Source organism: Cicer arietinum, chromosome 2 (assembly GCF_000331145.2).
Source record: "Cicer arietinum cultivar CDC Frontier isolate Library 1 chromosome 2, Cicar.CDCFrontier_v2.0, whole genome shotgun sequence".
NCBI classification, from domain to species: domain Eukaryota; kingdom Viridiplantae; phylum Streptophyta; class Magnoliopsida; order Fabales; family Fabaceae; genus Cicer; species Cicer arietinum.
The window spans coordinates 18,630,220-18,638,511 of NC_021161.2; the positions used below are offsets into that span (position 1 = coordinate 18,630,220).

The 8,292-nt window shown below is 30.7% G+C and overlaps 1 non-coding gene across 2 annotated transcripts in view; it reads left to right on the forward strand.

Moving 5' to 3' along the window:
• The first annotated feature begins 7,588 nt into the window (after positions 1–7,588).
• LOC101510790 (uncharacterized) overlaps positions 7,589–8,292 on the forward strand; it is a 3,013-nt gene continuing 2,309 nt past the window's right edge. Inside the window, exons 1-2 of one of the 2 annotated variants that reach the window (XR_012161919.1) lie at positions 7,589–7,994; positions 8,067–8,174. This is a non-coding gene — a transcript (uncharacterized protein). The remainder of the gene's footprint in view (positions 7,995–8,066; positions 8,175–8,292) is intronic. The other variant, XR_012161918.1, reaches the window with a different exon arrangement.

Below are 8,292 nucleotides of genomic sequence, written 5' to 3' on the forward strand. Positions count from 1 at the left end.
CCCGACTCATACCAACCCGAACCATACTTTGACCATGCCGAAACATCTGAACCTGAACCATCTCAACCTGAACCATATATTCCACTAGGTGATATGGCCGATTTTGATCAACAAGAAATAAGTGAAGAGAATGAAGAAGAAACATACTTTGATGAAGACGAGGACGACGAAGGTGACAACGAAAATGGTGAGGATCTAGAGCCAATATACGATCCACCATTCCATATGTGTAATCTAAATTTAGATTATACTTACCAATCCTCCGAATTTGATATGCCATCTAATGAACCACCTCCATTAGATGCATCTCTTGAGATTGGAATGAAGTTTAATAGCAAACCAGATTGTCAACTTGCAATTAAGCATTATCACATAAAACACTCCCTCAATTACCGTGTTGTGAAATCTGATCAATACAGGTATGTAATTAAATGTGTCAATCCACAATGCTTGTTCAAATGCAGGGCTTCGTTAAGTCAAAAAAGTAACCAATGGGTGATTGGTCGTTTGAAAGGGCCCCACAATTGCGCAAATTCTTCTATGTCACAGGATCATACCAAGCTCGACTCTAACATCATATGCGAAAGCATAAAGTCTCTTTTGAAAGCTGACCCATCAATTAAAGTGAAGGTGATCATTGCACATATTCGGGAACGATACAACTATACAATCACTTACAGAAAGGCATGGATGGCAAAGAACAAAGCTATCGAAACGATTTATGGGAACTGGGAAAAGTCTTACAATGACCTTCCAAGGTGGTTGTTGACTATGCAAAAATTTCTTCCAGGAACTATTGTGGAAATGGAAGTATCAGTTGCATATCCTGATAATACTCTATTGCAGGGGTCAAAACTTTTCAAACGATTATTCTGGGCTTTCCCTCCGTGCATATCTGGGTTTAAATTTTGTAAACCATTTGTCTCAGTGGATGGAACTCGGTTGTACGAAAAGTACAAGGGGACTCTTTTGGTTGCTGTTGCACAAGATGGAAACAAAAATACAATTCCAATTGCTTATGCACTTGTGGAAGGTGAGACAGGGGGTGCTTGGAGACACGAATCAAGTCGACATTTGTTTGATTTCAGATAGGCACGAATCCATTAAGAGTGCCTATAATAATCCAAATAATGGTTGGCATGATCCTCCGTCAACACATGTGTACTGCATCCGACACATTGCACAAAATTTCATGAGAGAGTTCAAGGACAAGGGACTTCAAAGAAAACTCGTTTGTATGGGTAATGATCTAATTCTTCTTAGTATATTTTCCATTTATCACTTAATCATATTTGATAATTTTTACATCATTTCTTACAGGATATGCATTAAATGAGCCATCATTCAAGTATTACCGCAATGAAATCAAGATGGAAAGTCCAGAAGCTTTAAGATGGATCGATAATATCCCCCCAGAACAATGGACTATGGCTTATTCTCAAGGTCGAGATGGGGACACATGACAACAAACGTTTCTGAGTCCATCAACGCAGTGCTCAAGGGTACACACAATCTCCCAATCACTACTTTGGTACAATCAACATACTATAGATTGGGAGTTTTATATGCAGAAAGTGGACAACAACATCAGGCATCATTAGCTTCTGGTCGAGTATACACAGACGATTGCATGGACAAGATTAAATGTGAAGTTGGTAAATCTAATACTCACCAAGTCATGCAATTCGACCGAAATTATTATTCTTTCATGGTGCATGAAACAGTAAACCCAAGAGAGGTGCGACCAATTGGTCATTTCGAAGTCAACCTTCAAAGAAAATGGTGTGATTGTGGAAAATTTCAAGCTATACATATTCCTTGTTCACATGCCATAGCTGCATGTTCTTATGCTCGTCAAAACTATTTAGTGCTTATATCTGACGTGTACAAGGTTGTTAATGTATTTAACATCTACAAAGAAGAGTTTCCACCTATACCTAATGAAGGATATTGGCCCACATATGAAGGTGAAACATTGTATCACAATCCTCAAATGCGGAGAAATAAAAAAGGTCGTCCAAATAGTACCCGTATTAGAACTGAAATGGACGTTAAAGAAAAAGTACCGAGAAAATGTGGATTATGTCGATTAACTGGCCATACTCGAAAACATTGTCCAAATGTTACAGCCAGCTCTAGTCAATTATCATAATTTCTATTTGTGTAGTTTTATTGTAATTTAAATTTGCTATCCTAATTTCTATTTGTCTAGTAAATTATCCTAATTTCTATTTGTGTAGTTCTATTTGCAAAAAATTTATCATAATTTAAAATTTCTATTTATCTATTTTTATGAATTATATTAATTATATATATATATATATATATATATATATATTACTTTTGTTATTTCAATAAAAATTAAAATATTTTTTTTAATAAAAAAATTATTTTATAAATGCCCATTTGGAATTTGGATTTACTAAATTTTTTTCATAATTTAAATTTCTATTTATTTATTTTTTATGTATTTTTATGAATTATAATAATTAATTATATATATAATTTTACTAAAAATTAAAAAAATAAATAAATTTTTTTTTAATAAAAAAAGAAAAAACAAGTTGGAAGTCGCCATTTGAGAGTTGGCCTTCCTTAAGGAAGTCGTCATTCCAAATGGCGACTTGTAAGGGGAAACAAAATTTGAAAAAAAAAGGGCATTTTGGTAGATTTATTTCAAAAGGGGGTAGTTAGGTATTTTTTTTTTTTTGAGAAAGAGGGCTGACAGAAAAAAAAAAAAAAAAAAAAAACCCGCATTTTGTAGCAACTAAGAATATAGTTAGGGATTGTTTTCCCTGAATCAGAAACATAATTTAGTGATGACTCGTCGAACATTTTCAAGTAAAACGGAACGTCTATCTATTTGTTGCAAATACTCCATTAGAACATGACAATCACGAGTCTTCAAACCTTTTAACTTTAGGTCTTTTATAGAAACTAAATTTCTAATGTTAGAAGAGTATCCTTCTGAAACTTTAAATTTACAAAGACATTTACATAATTTTTTTTTCCTTTCTAGAGAAAGTATGAGTAGCTGAAGATAGATATGTGTGATTTTCTTTCTGTACGAGTCCCAATTCAGTTTTTATTCGCATATCGACAAAATCCAATCTTGCATTGATGTTATCCTTAGACTTTGGTAGAACATTGAGTAATGTACCAATAACAATATTAAATACAATTTTTTCAATATGCATCACATCGAGAAAATATTTTATATACAATGACTTCCAATATGGTAATTCAAAGAAAATTGACTTTTTCTTCCACCTTGTTTTGATAAACTTTGCAGCAGAAGGTTTGCCAAATTTATTGGTTAAATCTTGTACATTTTCAAATATTTGATAATTAGTCGGTGCTAAAGGAGTAGTACCTTCCTCTAATTTTCAATTGAATGCATTTCTCCACCCACGATAATAATGACTAAAAGGTAAAAAACTACGATGTCAAAGAAAGACGTTCTTCTTACAATGTTTCAACTACATCCAATATGTACTCTCTTCACATATAGGACATGCACACTGACCTTCAATGTCATATCCTGATAAATTACCATATATTGGAAAATCATTAATTGTGTCGAACAATTAGTTGAAACATTTTTTAAACTCAAATTGAAACATTTTTTCTTATACCCATCATAAACTTTCGCACTTGTCTCCCACATATTTTTTAAATCTTCAATTAAAGGAGTCAAGTATACATCGATATCATTTCCCAATTGTTTGGATCCATAAGTTAACAAAGACGACATCATAAACTTACGCTTAATACATTACCACAGAGGTAGGTTATAAATCAAAAAAATCATATGTCATGTGTTGTGTGAGATGATTTGAAGACCATGTGGATTCATTCCATCAGTAGAAATTGCAAGTCGTAGATTTCTCGACTCTCTCTCGAAATCAAGATACTCGTGATCAATTTTTGCCTATTGGGGAGAATCTGTAACACTCCAATTTTTTAATAAACTATTTTATTGATGAAATATGATTTAAAATAATTAATTTGGTGTTAAAATTATTTTAGAATGTATGTTGATAAATTTTCAGACTTATTTTCCATTATATGGGTGCTTTCTCTGATATGCTAATCTTGTATATATTTGAATAAATAAGTTATATAAATAACAAATATTATATTTTATTAGTTTATATATTTTTCTATAAATAATAGAATTTTAGTGTATATATTTTAAAGAATAAGATTTTAGGCAATTATACATGTATATGTGCGTTCGTAATTAATGTGATATTTTCTTTTATGTTTGACTGATGATAAGTGTGCACATAATTATATTTAATTATTTATAAATATATATTATTTTAATTATTTATTTTACAAATAATTATCTTACGATATTAGTAATTTTAATATTGATTTTCTTTATTTTTATATAGTTGTTATGGTATGATGATTTTTTACATATTTATTTTGATTTAGTAGTTAATATAAATTGTTGATTTTATATTTATTTATTTTATCATTTCGACTATTCTATAAAGATGATGTATTTTTTTGTGATTATTTTGAAAAATGTTATAGTAATAATTATATTTATTATTTTTTGTATGAGACTTTTGATTAAAATTAGATTTATCTATGTTAAGAAAAAATAATATTATGTTAAAATGAGTATTTTGAAGAAAAAGTTTCTAGTGTGGATCAGTAAACTAAATTATTGATTTAGTAATGGCTTTTAGAAATACTAGAAAATGAATTTCAAACCGACTATTTATACCTCCTATTTTCTACTTCTGCATATTAATTTGGACTATTATTGGTTGTAATTTTATTTTGTACACCTGCGAGTTACTCATTACACTCCACTTTTGCCTCTACCTTGTATTGGAGCTTATAGACATTTTTACTCTTGTACCTGTGCATTTGTTATCTCACCCATCCATCTACAATTAAAAAAACAAACAAAAACAGACCCAGCCAAATCGCAGCAAACACTTTTTCTTTCAAATTCACTTCCACCAATCTTTTTCCATTTGAATCGATCACAACCTCTATCTCACACAAAATCAGCCACTTAATCCATTTTTGGCATCCATTTTATCAATCATTGCTCCGTTTCTTCATAAACAGCTCAATTTATATCCTTGAGCGAGCTATTTTTGACCGACTCCGATCACCATGTTTATCGTCTCAAAAAAACTGACATCGTTTATGGATTCATCTCGTTGAAACCTTCAAGAAACACTACTCATTTGTATTTTTCGATGAAGTTGACGTTGGACCATTCCAGCGCTCCGACGAATTGGTTAGACTGTTTATTCAGTTTTTTTCTCATTTTTTTACTCAATTTTTGTTCCTAAAATTATTATTAATTATTTAACATTTATTTTTATGCTCCGCATAATTTATGAGTCACATCTCGCCAATTTTGTGAATCGTCGTTTAATCGGATTTGCTCGTTGTACATTGTCAATTTGTAGTTGCTATTTTGACAATGATGTATTGTTATGCTTACAATTTATTTTAAAAATACATTAAAATAATACAGCAAAAAGTAAAAAACAAAATAAATTGAAAATCATTTTTTCATTACCCACAAAAATTCCATGAGTAAACGATATATAATTTGAATGTTATTATCCATGCTCCTTCCGTGATTAATTTATCCACAAACATGACATGAATAAAACTATAAATATCAAATAGAAAATAATATATTTTTCAAGGATTGCCCGTGAGTAATGTTACTTGTGACTTTTCCTTGGATAAGTATCTACATCTTTACCCACATAAAATCTATGAGTAATTTTACCCACATAAAATCTGAGTAACTTTACCCACATAAAATCTATGAGTAACTTTATCCACAAGGACTCGGTGAGTTGTAATACTCACGGACATTCCTTAAGTAAGCGTATCTCATTGCTTGTTTGTGGATAAGTGTTTACCAACCAGCAAATTAACTACAAACTCGTATTTGTCGGTAATCCGTGAGTAATTTTACGTTGTCTACGGAATTGTCGTGGGTAAGACAATATGTCATAAGTAACAATAGTTTTTATTCTAGTGTGATGAATGTATTTTTAAAAATTAGTAAGAGGGACATATTATTGCAGTATTTGGTACAGTTCTAAATGATTAGATGCTTTCAATTGAACTAATTGTTGTCGAACTTGAGATAAATGTCTAACAATACAAATAAAATGTAACATAAAAGATCAAATCAAGATAAAATAAAATTAAAATACTTAGGCTAAAATTGAGTTAAACTTAAAAAAACAATATAGATTTAATTTTGCTTTTACTTTATGCCAAATTCTTTATAAAAAAAAAGTCATGACAATTTATTACGAAAAATTATATCCAACAAAAATTAACAAAACAACATTAACCCCAATATAAATTATAGTAATACTTTACTAATTTTTTATGCCAGATGAATACTGTACCTTTGAAGTGTATTTTTTCTTTGAGACTGTTCCTTTCAATTTATTTTTTGGTGAAATCCTTTCCATTTATTCGTTGCTTAACATGAGATATCATATATGGACACTAGTAAATTCCAATTCTATAAGCAAAAAATAAAGCTGCAGCTACCTAAAAACATTGAGAATCCTCCACACCAAATCTCTACTATCGTCTCTAAATAGGCCACCACACCCCGCCTTGGATATAAAAAAGTTTATTAAAATCATAACATGAGATATCATAGCTATCAAGATAAACACATTATTTGAGATTTATTAGTGTTATTTTTATGAAAGACATTTATTAATGTTTGACTCTATGTTTAAAGGGTTTTTAAACTTATTTTCAAGCAAGCTTTAAAACCATTTCTTTTTTATATACGGTTTTCTGAAATTTTAAAAGTACGACAAAATATTAGTGTTATATTGCATTTTTTTATGCATATGGGTTAAAAAATTAATTAGTTTTTTAACCCATATGCATAAAAAAATGCAATATTTTTAAATGTTAATTAATTTTTTTTTTAAAAATTATAAGCATCCTAGCACATGAAGTGCAAAAGATGACCAAGTACATAATCCAATCCATGAAAATACTACACTACAATATGCATAATTCACCAATAACATAAAGTGACAGCACCAAAATAGTATCCTACCAAATGTAGAACAAGATTCACTTCCTCGTAAACAAAATTCGGCCTGAAAGGCTATCAATGTTCAATTCCACTTCAGTGCCATGAAAACACAATAATATAACATCCACAATAAAAAATTTAACTCATCATGATTCCTAATACAATGCTTCACTATGCTACAATTGTTCCCGTACAACAGTCCACATTTTAAACCGTCCACATTTTAAACCGTACATATATGCACTATGTCCACATTTTAAACCGTACATATATTCATCATTTATAAAATTATCTAAACACACCATAACTTATTTTATTGAATGGGAGAGGAGTACACTACAAAAAAAAATGATCTACTGTGACACTCAAGTTTTAGTGATATTTTTTTACCGTCACTATAATTTCTTTTAGCTACAGACAGAGTGTCACCTATTCTATATAATAACTTTTAAAAAATAAAATAAAATATAAGTCCAAAAAATATTCACTTATTTTATTGTGTTTCTTTCCAATTTCCATTTCAGAATCCTTTTCCTATTCTTTTTTTTCTCCTTCTATTTCTTTCTCAAATTTTCTTCTCCTTCTATTTTCTTTCTCAAATTTGTTCAAACGGTATTCTCAATTTCAATTCTCCATTTCATCTCACAAATCTCAAATTAGGGTTTTTCTCGTGACTTACAAGACTTTTCCCCCATTCTTGCAATTTAACCTCTGCGTCAATTAGGGTTTCTGCATCATTTTCTGCGTAAATTGGGCCTAGCGGTGTTGAAAGTCCAACTAGCTAATCGGTACTCGATATGTCCACTGACGATAGGATCTTACATTCATCGATCGGTTTGCGTAATACGAGAGCGAAAATGGAGAAGAGGATCACCCTACTTCAGACCGTTGCCACCGCCGGTGTTTTCTCCGCCGTTTCCTTCTGGTAACTATTTCTAAACTCTCATTCTAACTAATTTGCTACGAACCTAATCTGAATTAAATTCGCGCTGTTTAGGTATGGATTCATGTTTGGCCGAGAATCCTCTCGCAAAGAGCTCTCTCAGTTAATTGAAGATCTCCGTCGTGGAAATCCAACTTCTCCTCCTCCTCCTCATTCTTGAAGGTCTTTCTTCTTAATTGTACTCGTTATGATTTTTCGACGCTTACCTATATGTTATTTATTTTGTCGATAATAACTACTTGAAACTCTCACACACAACTTCGTAATCTTAATTTATACA